Source organism: Orcinus orca, chromosome 13, assembly GCF_937001465.1.
Source record: "Orcinus orca chromosome 13, mOrcOrc1.1, whole genome shotgun sequence".
Taxonomy (NCBI): Eukaryota; Metazoa; Chordata; class Mammalia; order Artiodactyla; family Delphinidae; genus Orcinus; species Orcinus orca.
Window position 1 is genome coordinate 73,538,029 of NC_064571.1, and position 13,420 is coordinate 73,551,448.

The window sequence follows — 13,420 nt, forward strand, 5'->3', positions numbered from 1 at the left end:
AAAAATGTATAAACAACACTAGAGGATGTTTCTTACAAAGGGGACTGATCCTACTTTCTCAAAAGCAGCACTACCAAAAGAGTGGTGTCACCAAACTCAAGGAGAAAATGTTATATTTAAAATGGACAACAGTGTCAAATGCTCCAGTGGAGACCAATGAAATATATACTAAAACATTGCCAGTAGATATGACAGTTTGGTAATCTTTGTTGTTTTCAGGAAAAAGGGAAGGAGTGAGAGCATACGAGAGAGGTACACAGGGTTGAGGAAAGGATTTTGATAAAAGTGAAAAAGACTGAGCATGTTATACACTGAAGGAATGGAGATGATGGTAGCAGTGGTGGAGGTAGCTAACATTTATTGAAAAGGTGCTGGATTCCGGGTCCTCTTCTGAGGGCTTTACACCTGTTAACTCATTTACTCTTCACATCAACCCTATGAAATAGATACTGTTTTCCTCGTTTCACTGATGAGGAGAGTTAATCACAGAGATTGTTACTGATACATGACTGACAGCTAGTAAAGAGCAGAAGGAGAATTTGAACCCTGAGATTCTGACACAATAGTCCAGTTACTTACCATTATCCTGTATTGCCTCAATAGAAAGGTGGAGGTCGAAGATTTGGAAGAGGTGATAATTAATGGATCAAGATTTCAGAAAAGATGGAGTGGGGGGATAAAATCAGGAACATAGGTGGCAGTGTTGGTCTTGAATAAGAGTAAGGATTTTTAATTCTTGAAGACCAGAAACTGTGGGTACAGATGGACATGGTAAGTTTGGGGACTGGATGGGATATTGCGAAGCTTAGGAAATTAATACCTGCTGGTGTCAAACTTTTCCTATCAAATATTTACGTATGTGTTGAATTTATACCTTTTTATTATAAAACATAACAGATATGGAAAATTGCTTAAAACAAATGTGTAGCTTATCATAAACTGTTATAAGATGTAACCACCATCCAGGTAAAGAAAATAACACTTTGTCAGCCAAGCCAGAAGCTTTCCATGTGCTCCTTTCCAATTAAAACCCTCTTTTTCTCCCCAAATGTAACCACTATTCTAACATTTATGATAATGATGTTTTTGCCTTCCTTATAGTTTTATCACCTGTGTGTATTTCTAGACATTTAAGTTTTTCCTGCCTTTTTTTCCTTTCGTCTTTAAAATATCTTAATCTACATTTAAGTTTTTCCTGCCTTTTTTTTCCCTTTTGTCTTTAAAATATCTTAATCTACAGATTCCTCCTTCTTCTCTTTTTTCCTTGTCATTAGTTTGTTGAAGAAACCAGTTTTGACCTGTTGAATTTCCCAGAGTCTGGATTTTGCTGATTGAATCCCTTTGGTGCAGCTAACATGCATGTTTGTCCTCTGTATTTCCCATAAATTGGGCTTGGTTCTAGAGCTGTGCTGTCCGATATGGTAGCCACTAGCCACATGTGGCTATTGGGCGCTTGAAATGTGGCTAGTCCAAACTGAGATATACTATAAGTGTAAAATGCACACCTATTTTAAAGACTAATTTCAAAAATAATATGAAAATATCATTGTTTTTATATTGATTGTATATTTTAATGATAATACCTTGGATATATAAAGTTAAATTTATTAAAACATAATTTCTATCTAGTTCTTTTTTCTCTTGTAATGTGGTTATTTGAAAACACATGTGTGGGACTTCCCTGGTGGTTCAGTGGTTGGGACTCCGCGCTTCCACTGCAGGAGGTGTGGTTTCAATCCCCGGCTGGGGAACTAGGATCCTGCATGCCACATGACGCAGCCAAAACAAAGCATGTGGCTTGCATTGTGTTTCTATTGGATAGCACTAATCTAGAGGCCTAATCAGATTCGGGTTTTATTTTGTTATTTTGTGCGAGACTACTTTATAAGTGATAATGAGTGTGTTCTTCTGCTTGGAGGCACATAGTACCTGGTTGTCGTTCTTTTTGTGATGTTAGCAGTAATCGATACTCAATGCCTAGATACCTTAATTCATTAGAGTTTGCAAATGGTGAGTTCTAATGAAATCACTCCTTACTAATTTATTATTGCCTTGTCTATTATCCGGTTATTCAGTAGTGCAAATCATATAGGAAAGGTAGGATTAATGTTTGATTCTTTTTTTAAAATTTTTATTTATTTGGTTTCACCGGGTCTTAGTTGCGGCAGGCGGGCTCCTTAGTTGCAGCTCGCTGGCTCCTTAGTTGCAGCAGGTGGGCTCTTTAGTTGTGGCATGTGACCTAGTTGCGGCATGCATGTGGGATCTAAGTTCCCTGACCAGGGATTGAAACCGGTCCCCCTGCATTGGGAGCACGGATCCTTATCCACTGCGCCACCAGGGAAGTCCCAAGTTTGATTCTTTACCTTTATTAACCAGTTTTAAAAGTGAATGATGGGGGCTTCCCTGATGGTTCCGGGGTTAAGAATCCGCCCGCCAATGCAGGGGACAGAGGTTTGATCTCTGGTCTGGGAAGATCCCACATGCCACGGAGCAACTAAGCCCGTGTACCACAATTACTGAGCTTGCACTCTAGAGCCTGTGAGCCACAACTACTGAAGCCCGCACGCCTAGAGCCTGTGCTCTGCAACAAGAGAAGCCACAACAATGAGAAGCCTGCACACTGCAATGAAGAGTAGCCCCCACTCACTTCAACTAGAGAAAGCCCGTGCACAGTGACGAAGACCCAACACAGCCAAAAATGAAAACAAATAAATTAATTTAAAAAAAATGAATGATGTCCCCATCCACAGGTGAAGAATTTGTTTTCTTGGTATCATTATGAATTCATAGATTTAAGCCTATGTAATATATTTCAATGCACTGCCATTATTATGCTTATTCCTGCTAAAATGGTCCAATCTCTGGCCAGTGGGAACCTTTTCAAGTTGGTTCCTGAGTCCTCTGGACACAACCCTATTATATTAGTCTTTGTTAGCTTTTGATCTCTGTTGTGTCTGTAGTGCTATCTCCTCTTTTGTTCCTGATATTGGCAATTCATGTCTTTTCTCTCTTGCTCTCTTTTTTTTTTTTCCCTTGCTCAGTCTGTTTTTATTCATCTTTTCAAAAAACTAGTTTTAGGTTTCATGGATTTTTCCTATTTTTTCCATTTTCTCTTTCATTTTTTCTGATTTCTGCTCTTAAGTTTATTTCCTTCCTTCTTCTTTTGTGTTAAGTTTCTTAAACTGAAAGTTTAGATTATTGGTTTGAGACTTCTTTTCTTTTCTAATGTAATCACTTAATGTTAAAAATTTATAAGCACTTCTTTAGCTGCATCCCACACATTTTTGAAATGTTGTATTTTCCTTTTCATTCATTTCAAAATATTTTCTATTTTACCTTGAAATTTCCTCTTGACTCCTGGATTATTTAAACGTGTATTGTTTAGTTTGCAAATATTTGGAATTTCCCAGATTTTGTGTTAATGACTTCTCATTTAATTCTGGTAAAGTCAACATAGTCAGTATGATTTTAATTCTTTTAAATTTATTCTGCTTTGTTTAAAATTTGATCTGCCTTCATTAGTGTTTTATGTCGACCTGAAAAAGAAATGTGTATTCTGTCGTCGTTGGATGGAGGGTTCTATAAATTTTAGTTAGATAACATTGGTTGCTCACGTTGTTTAGATCTTCTGTATCCTTGTTGATTTTCTGTCTACTTGTATTAATTACTAAGAGAGGAGTGTTGAACTCCCCAACCATAACTGTAGATTTGTCTATTTCTCCTTTCAGTTCTGTCAGTTTTTGCTTCTTATAGCTTGACCCTCTATTGTTAGTTGTATACACATTTAAAATTGTTATGCCGTCTTGGTGAATTGAACTGCTTATCATTATGTAATATTCTTCTTTATACCTTGTAATTATCCTTGTTCAGAGTCTTCTTTGTCTGTTACTAATATGGCTACTTTAGTTTTTTTTAAATTAGTGTTTTTATGGTACGTCTTTTCCCATCATTTTACCTTCCTTTGCCCTGGCCTGTCATCTTTCCATATATGTAACTTCCTTCTCCAACAAGAAAGATAGCTCCTTTATCCTGAATATATGTATTTATTTTCTAAATTCTTTTTTTTTTTTTTTTTTTTTTTTGCGATATGCGGGCCTCTCACTGTTGTGGCCTCTCCCGTTGCGGAGCACAGGCTCCGGACGTGCAGGCTCAGCGGCCATGGCTCACAGGCCCAGCCGCTCAGCGGCATGTGGGATCCTCCCGGACCAGGGCACGAACCCATGTCCCCTGCATCAGCAGGCGGACTCTCAACCACTGCGCCACCAGGGAAGCCCCTTCTAGATTCTTAATTACATAAAAGGTAGTTAGATAAGTTAGCCCATACTACCAAAAAAACCTCAAACCTACTAAGTAGAGTTCAAATTCTGTTTATAGTGCTTTTTGTCTTTAGTCTGAGGGCATATAGTCTAAATACTGTGTTCAAAAGTTACTTCGGTTAATCTTCTTTATGCCCATCTACTCTGGTTGTGTTATTCTTTGAAATATAGTTAGGTTCTTTTGTTTTTTTGTTTGTGTTCAGTTTTAATGTCCCTCTTATTCTTGTTGTTTATGTGTTTTAATATGTAAAACATTAACATACTTACAAAAGTCATGACTGTGCAAAATAGTTCGATCCAGAGAAGTATCACTGCTCCTATCCCTTCCACTATGGAAGGTAAACAACCTCATTTGTTTCTCTTTATCTGCTGTTTCTTTTGCTAAAATAAAGTTACATGTATATTTTCTTATTTTCCCCCTTTATTCTTACACAGAAGGGAGTTGTTCTAGATATTCCTTTGCACACTGCTTTTTAAAAAAAGCAATAGACTTTTGTGTGTGTGCAGTTTTAGGTTTAGAGAAAAATTGAGTGTTAAGTACAGAGTTCCCTTATATCCCCTTACCTATACCCCTCCCCCCATTTAACCATTATTAACATCTTGCATTACTGGGGTACATTTGTTACAATTTATGAGCAAATATAGATACATTATTATTAACTAAAGCCCATAGTTTACATTAGGGCTCACTCTTTGTATTGTACTTTCTATGAGTTTTGACAGATGTATAACAGCATGTATCCATCATTGCAGTATCATTAAGACTAACTTCACTGCCCTAAAAGTCTCTTGTGCTTCACCTGTTCATTCCCTGCTCTCTGCCCAGACAACCACTGATATTTGGAGTGATTTGCTTTGAAGATGGAGGAAGGAGCCCTGAGCCAAGGAATGCAGGCAGCCTCTAGAAGCTGAAAAAGGGAAGGAAAAAAGATTTTTTTCTAGAGCTCCAGGAAGTAACACAGATCTGTTGACACCTTAATTTTGGCTCATAAGACCCATTTAGACTTCTGACCTCCAGAACCATAAAATAATAGATTTGTGTTGTCCTAAGCCACTAACCTGTAGTAATTTTTTATAGCAGCAATAGGAAACTAATATAGCTCCCTATGTGCACCACGCAGGTGCCGCTGCACTAGCAGGAAGTAGGGGTGGTCTCTGCTGTAGTTCGGATCTCACAGCCTTTGCTCCACTGATCCTGGTCAGTTCTATGCATGTGCAACTCAGAGTCTCATACAGTAATTTAAAGGGCCTCATTCTCCATTCCCTACTCTTTGTGATCTTCTCCCTCACTGTCAGGTTCCCCAAAGCCCCCTTTTCTGCTTATCTGGATAGAAAGAGAAAAAATATCACTGTCACTGCTGCCATGAGGAGGCTGATTGATTACTGAGCCTCGCCTGGGTTTGGGTCTGGAGAGAGAGACCATTTTTCTTCTGAGATTCTGGCTTCCCTAGTGTAAGCTGGGGGATATAGGTGATAAAAGGCAAACCAGGGAACTCACTACTATGTGGGTCATTTTTTGAGTTTTGAATTTCCCACTGAGTTCACATGCTTTGTTTATCTTTCACGGAGCCCTTAGCAATTAATTATATTGTTTTATGTGGACTTTTAGTTGTAAACACTGGGAGAGATACAGTGGAGTATGCTTACTCAGTCTTAACCAGAACCAGGAATGTCTTCATTTCTTTGTTACTTAAAAAAAAATTTCCTGGGCTTCCCTGGTGGCGGAGTGGGTTGAGAATCTGCCTGCTAATTCAGGGGACACGGGTTCGATCCCTGGTCTGGGAAGATCCCACATGCTGCGGAGCAACTAAGCCCGTGAGCCACAACTACTGAAGCCTGTGTGCCTAGAGCCCGTGCTCTGCAACAAGAGAAGCCACTGCAATGAGAAGCCTGCGCACCGCAACGAAGAGTAGCCTCTGCTCACCACAACTAGAGAAAAGCCCGCATGAAACAACAAAGACCCAAAGCACCAAAAATAAATAAATTTATTTAAAAAAAAATTTCCTGCCTTTTCTTCCCTTCTGTTTGTCTTAAGGCATTATCTATTTTTTTTTAAATTGACTCTTATGTTCTTTCTACTTTAGTGTACATTTCTAACATGATATTTTTTCTTTCTGAGTTATTTCACATCCTTTGTAAGTTTTTCTAATTTTGGTTTACATTGTTCTTTCATTCTTCTATTATTTTTTTCGTCCTTTTGCTTGTTTTGAAATAGTAGGTTATAGTTTTCATGTATTTTGTAGGAGGGCCTTTATTGCCTGTAGAGTAGCTTTCTGCTTTTAAAGTTTTTTCTTGTAATATATTTATGTGGGATTTTCCCTCAATCCACACAAAAGTTCCTCATTTTTTATATGAAATTACTTTCCTTGAACTTTTACAAGGAAGCCTGAATTTTATGGCTCTAGAGCTCTCTCTTCTGTTATTTCTGTGAAATCTGCTTACTTTGTTCCCCTCCCCTATTTTATCTGGATTTCTCTTTTGTCCCTGTGCTGTTCAATTGAGATTCTGTCCCTAGTAGTTTTGTCTTAGTATGGGGCTTGGGCCTGAAACGGGGCTTTGGCTGATTTGTTTTGAGAATTTTCGCAAGGCTAGTAGTTCCCACAGAACACTTACCCTCACCTGAGAACTAGAGGGTGCAAACTCCTCTCAGTATCAGGTGCTCTCGTCAGTGGCCCACCCTCACTCCTGGCCTGAGTACCTGTGCGGGTTCTTACTTTCCTTAGTTGCCGGTGCCTCTCCTCTGCTTTCATCCTCACACGTGTACCACAGTCTCGTAAGTGTCAGCGGTTTGACCCCACTCACTTGGGATTTGGAGCTCTGGAGATTCCTTGTTACTTAGTTTTGTTTTAGATGCTATCCAGGAGTCTTTGAATGTTTCACCCTGGTTTCTCTGTTTGTTTATTTATTTATTTTTGACTGTGTTGGGTCTTTGTTGCCGCACATGGGCTTTCTCTAGTTGCTGTGAGCAGGGGCTACTCTTCGTTGTGGTGCACAGTCTTCTCATTGTGGTGGCTTCTCTTGCTGCGGGGCACGTGCTCTAGGTGCAGTGGCTTCAGTAGCTGTGGCTCGAAGGCTCTAGAGCACAGGCTCAGTAGTTGTGGCTCACGGGCTTAGTTGCTCCACGGCATGTGGGATCTTCCTGGATCAGGGATCGAACCCGTGTACCCTGCATTGGCAGGTGGATTCTCAACCACTGCGCCACCAGGGAAGCCCCAGTTTCTCTGTTTTTAATGGTCAATTCAGGACGATTTAAAAAACTGTATTGTCACTTGCCATCATCCTCTGCATTAGTTTTATCGATGTAAAGTGCTCTTCTAAGAGTGAGGGGTTCTAAGTAAGAAATTTAAGGGGGAGAAGTGAAGGTTTAGAAGTCACTGATGGAAAGAGGAAAGGGAGCTCTCCAGGAACAGATGAGAATAAGTTGAGGGCACAGGTGAGTGTGGGCGCCATGTATTAGTAGTGGTGCCAGCCTATGTGAATGTGGGTTTTTCCCCCTTGTAGGTGTCACCCCGAATGAAGCCTCAGAGGAGGCTGATAGTTAGATTAGGACTATAATTAGGCTTGTTGGTCCAACTGAAGGACCAGAATGTTAGGGAGATGAGGTAACTTTTGGGAGAGGAATTCCATTCCTGGGTAAGAATGGAAATGAAACCAAAGTGGGGTTACTAAATTGGGAGACACTGGAAAGGATCTAAGGACTGAATGTCTGAAATGAAACTAAAGAGCAAATACAGTGGGAGGAGTCGTGAATGTATTGGATGGAGACTTTTGTCAGAGCACAGAGTTTAAGATTTCTTAGGTAGAACAGGTTTTTTTTTTTTTAGAGTTTCTCAACAAATGGTAAATCAGTAAGCATTACTCCAAAATCGTATGTTGTCACAGTAGCTGAAGAGCCATCAGTAAAACCACAGGTTTAAGAAACTTTGGTGCTATTAATTCAAAAAACACATGAACAGCCTGAGTCATATGTCTATGGCTGTCTATGTAGAGCACAGAGCTTTCCTAATGTCTCATTGTGGCAAAAAAGCAAAATTATTTTGAAACATTGTGTAGAGTTACTTTGCTTATAGCTTAAATTTCCTTGGGAAAGTGTTGGACATAATTACAAATGTCTATTTTAGCATTTTAATAAGTGCAAAGTATTTTAACAAGCCTTTGCAAACAGACTGTCCTTTTAAAAAGAAATGTGACAATCCACAAGTAACATTATACTTAAAATGTTACTGAAATAAAAGTTATTTGTGGTGGGAAGTCTCAAATTACTTCACATATTTAAAGGAAACATCAGTAAGCTGTCAGTTGTGTAGTTTACCATGGTTTAATAAAGAAACTTCTTTAATAAGATTGTTTTAAATGGAGTTTGTAGCAAAGGAAGGAGTAATTGCCTATCACACTGTAAAAAATCAGTTTCACATCTTTGGAATTTTTTTTTACACTTAATTTCCACATTGTTTGAACTTAAACATATATCCACAGAAACAAAAAAGCAAAAGATTGTCAAAAAGCTCTTTGTTTCTGAGACATGCTCAAGGTTTTATAGCTGGAATTGGATGAAACTTTGTCTCACTATTAACACAAATGTTAATCTAAAGAGATATTAGATAGAAAATTTTTATGTTTTAATATATTTTAATGAGAATATTGGAATTAATGTGAAAGTTTTGAATTTTAAATATTGTTAGGACAAATGATGGATGTCTTTGTTCTCCTCTGCAGCTGACTTGTTGAGAAGATTGTCATGTGTTCAAGATTAATAAAATACAAAATGCCCAAGAGTCTTCTCCAGAAATTGTCAGGTCACACTTTTGCAACTATCATTAGATGTGTGGGTTGGGTATTTTAGTTGTGTAGAATGGTTATTGTGTGATTATTTCCATTTTTTCAGTGTTTTTACATTGCAGTGTAAGAGATGCTAAAGTCTTTTTGGAACTTAGAAAATTGCGGTGAAACATATTTTGCTGTATTCAGGGAAAGTATTTTGTTCATATCAAAGAATACTGATCTCATTTCTTCTGCTACCATATAAAAAGTATCAATTTTTCTTAAGAAATATTTTGACAATTTTAAACTAGAATTTGCTTCAGAATATTTCACAATATTACCTTTACTTTCTGATGTGCTTCTTTTGAAGATGAAAGACAGAATGTATTGACCCCAGAATCCCATGTAACTATTTGAGCTTGTGTCATAATTGAGTAAAGAAAAAAAGTTTTCTAGATTTGGGAGGTGGGGGGGCAATTTGTGGCTAAATAAGCTTGGAAAACCCTGCCTTGTGTATCCACTTCAGTAAAATTGTAATGACTGTTACTGTGTTTGTTTCTTTTTTATATCGGAGTATGGCCGATTAACAATGTTGTGATAGTTTCAGGTACGCAGCAAAGTGACTCAGCCATACGTATACATGTGTCTGTTCTCCCCCAATGTTACTGTGTTCTTGACACAGAAGTTCTGTCATAAAGAAACCTGTTTAACTTTGTTAAACCCAGCATTTCCCAAATTTATTTAATCTCAAACCCTTGTACACGATTGTTTGTGGCTGCATTATTAATGGTTAAAATGAGGAAGGAACCCAAATGCCGATCAATTGGTGAATGGTTAAACAAAATGTATCCATGTATATACCCCTTCAATGGAATATTATTTGGCCATAAAAAAGGAATGTAGTACTAGTACCTACTACAACATGGGTGAATCTTGAGAACACGATGGTAAGTGAAAGAAGCCAGAAATAAAAGAACACATATTGTGTGATTCAATTTATATGAAATGTCCGTAATAGGCAAATCCATAGAAACAGAAAGTAGATTGGTGGTTGCCATGTGCTGGGGGTGGGGGAGATAGAGAGTGATTGCTAATGGATACAGGTTTCTCTTTTTTTGGAACAGAGAAAAGTTTATTGCAGGGCCATGCAAGGAGGCGGGTGGCTTGTGCCACCAAAACCCTGAACTCCCAGGTTTCTTTTTGAGATGATAAAAATGTTCTGCAATTAAATAGTGGTGATGGTTACTCAACTCTGTGAATATTCTAAAAACCGCTGAATTATATACATTAAAACGGTGCATTTTATCATATGTGAATTATATGTTAATAAAGCTGTTATTTAAAAAACACCTATAAAAAGAAAATATAATAGCAACAACTAAGGAGAAATAAGGGCTTAAAATAGGGCGGTAGTAACAGAGAGGTACCAGAGAATGTAGGGAGTGAACTGAAGAGCTTCAAGGACTGATTTTTACCACCAGGGATGCAAAGTCGACAGGGCTGATGGGTCCGGTGGTGCCTAGGTTTGCGCTAGTGGTGGCTAGCTTCTCCGAGAATGACGGAAATCTATACACACAGTAAATAGAAACCCTTTAACAAAAACTATTGTTTCTTTAGTCATTTGTAGATAACAGGGATGGCTAAAGCAGTGCATAAACTTGTGGCCTTGCCTTTATATTTTTCATAACTCAAAACATTTTTCATGCTGCCAATAGAATCTGGCTGTCGCTACTCATCAGGGTGAGGTGCCCTGTGGGGGAAGATAAGAGGACATGACCCCTGCCTGCAGAGAATGTAGTCTTGCTGACCTAGTTTGATCCATTCAAAGGCTGTGCTCACCTTTCATGAGGAAAGACACCCAGGTTACTTGCCAAGTGTTACATAGAGGGCAGCAGAGCACATGGATTATAAATTTGGGAAGATAAACACAGATTTTTGGATTGTCTAATTTTTGCCATCATGTGGAAAAGGCAGACTTCTTGGAGTTGGGTCCTCATTTTAGTCAGCTCTTTGACCTTCTACCTCCTTGGGTGGCAAGGTCATGGTATGCCCTTTGGGACTGAGGATGGTGCAGCCAGTGTTAATGATGTTCTCCCCTTTCCTTTACTCTCCCTGACCAGGTTTGTGGTCAGCAAGAAGGTAAGGAACTCCTTAAGACTCCACAGCAGAGTGAAGGCTCACAGGAGGAGTTTCAAATGAGGCAGAAATGATATCTTAGTCAGAGGCCTCTTTCTTTCCCCCAAACCCAAGTTTCCTGTGTAAAGCCAAGCCTTCAATGGAGGAAGCCAGTGTGTTATTGAGACTCTAACCAGATATTTCAAAAATTGCTTCTAAAGAGGACTGTATCTAACACAGAGCTGAATGTCTCTTATAGTCACAGAATTCTCTGTTTTCTTAATACAGGTTTCTGAGGTAGCCTGGGGAGGAGGAAGGAGCCTTAGTCTTGGAGGCATAAGAGCTACACAGTTCCAGGCAGCCTTGAACAGACCATATGATGTAGTACAGCCTCTCTGGAGGCCCACTGAGCAGGGTTTTGAATACTGATGTGCCTTAGACGGACTCTGCTTCACATCTGGAACCTGTGGCCTCATCTGTGCAGCAGGTTTAACCATCCTCTGCAAGACTGTGATGAGCATCAAATGCGATAGTGCATGGAGAACACCTGGGGCATAACTATTGCCGCACAAATCACTTAACTTTCTTGATATTGTTTCCTCTTAAAGAGTGAAGATGATGCCCTATGCCTTTTAGGGTAGCTGAGAGGATAAAATGGGATAATGTATGCAATTATGTTATATATTATTGACGTTTAATTAGAAAAGGACTTCACAAGGATCTTGGTAACCTATTGCAGAGTTTTGCACTAATACGTGTATCCTTTTGTTGAACTAGAATTTTTTCTTCTTTATTATTGTCTTTTTCATCTTTCTTGACCTTCCAAGAACACAGAGAAGTGGTGGTATTCATTTGTTTCATGCAAATCTTCACGCACTGAAAGATATAATCCATTCACCCCTAGCCTTTAGGTTTTTAAAAAAAAGTCTTGATTATGACTGGAAATCTGTTTTCTTATTCAAAATTCTTTGTTACATTATTCTGAATGCTTTTAACTTCTCCATTGATTATGGTGTCCAAGATAGGAATTGATCTTTGAGAATTTCTCAGACTAAAATATAGGAGAAAGATTACTTTCTGTCCTTCATTCCCCATTAAAAAATATATATGTTTATCGATGTCTTTATTATAAAAGTAATGTCATCACTTTATATACATTTTGGAGAAGAGAGAAAGAAAATTGCCCACAATTCCATCAGTTCAATTAATAGTAGTTTTATGACTGTACATCTGGTCATTTTAATATACATATTTTACATATCTTTGTGTGTGTATATATATATAGCTTATATATCATTATATACATATCTTACATAACCACAATCATATACAAATATGAATCTTCCTTTTTCCCCCCCTCTTCTAATGTTTTCTATATTGCTGCATGTCTTTAGTACCTGTCTAGTAGAATTATGAGGATTCAGTGCTTTAAGTGCTTAGCATGGTGTCTGGCAATAGTTAGTGTCAGTAAGTGGGAGCTGGTTGTTATATGACTTTTTCCATAGTTTGCATTATTTCCTGATGGACGCCCAGAAGTGGATTTACTGGGTCAGGTACTCTTTAGGCTCTTGATACATGGCACCTGCCACATTGCTTTCTGAGACCCATTTCAGTTTACAGAGCCCTTGGCGCTACTCAGGAGTTTCACTGCTCTTCATCAGCGCCCCTCACCCCTCACCCCTCCCTTTATTTTTAGGTTTGGGAAGCTCATTTAGTTAGGTAAAGATGTTACCTAATTATTTAAGTTTCATTATTTAATAATTATAAATGTTGAACTTTTTGTTGTATGTTTCCTCTTTGCAGTGTCTGTTCATGACCTATTTAACAGTTGGAATCCCTTAACAGTTTCTAATTGAATTACGTGGCCTCTTTAATAAAGATATTAATCTTTTGTCATATGGACCGCAAATAGTTTTCCTGTTTTCTTCTTATTTTAGGGTTGAGTTTTTTTGTTTTTAAAGTTCTCACACAGACACACACAATGTGATCCGTCTCCTGTTCGTGGCTGTCACAATGAATTTCATCACCATCCATGCCAGGTCTGATGGTAGTGCCTTGAGTCCAACAAGAGAGACTCTCCCCATGGTTACATGGGTGCCTAATAACAGCGAACACAGATGCCTTCTACGGTAAGTACACAGACTCTTCATAGAGCCAGAGAACATATTTCCTTTGATTTAGGCAAATAGAGTAGAGAAAGAAGGAGGTAACAAAACTATTGCTTGGTG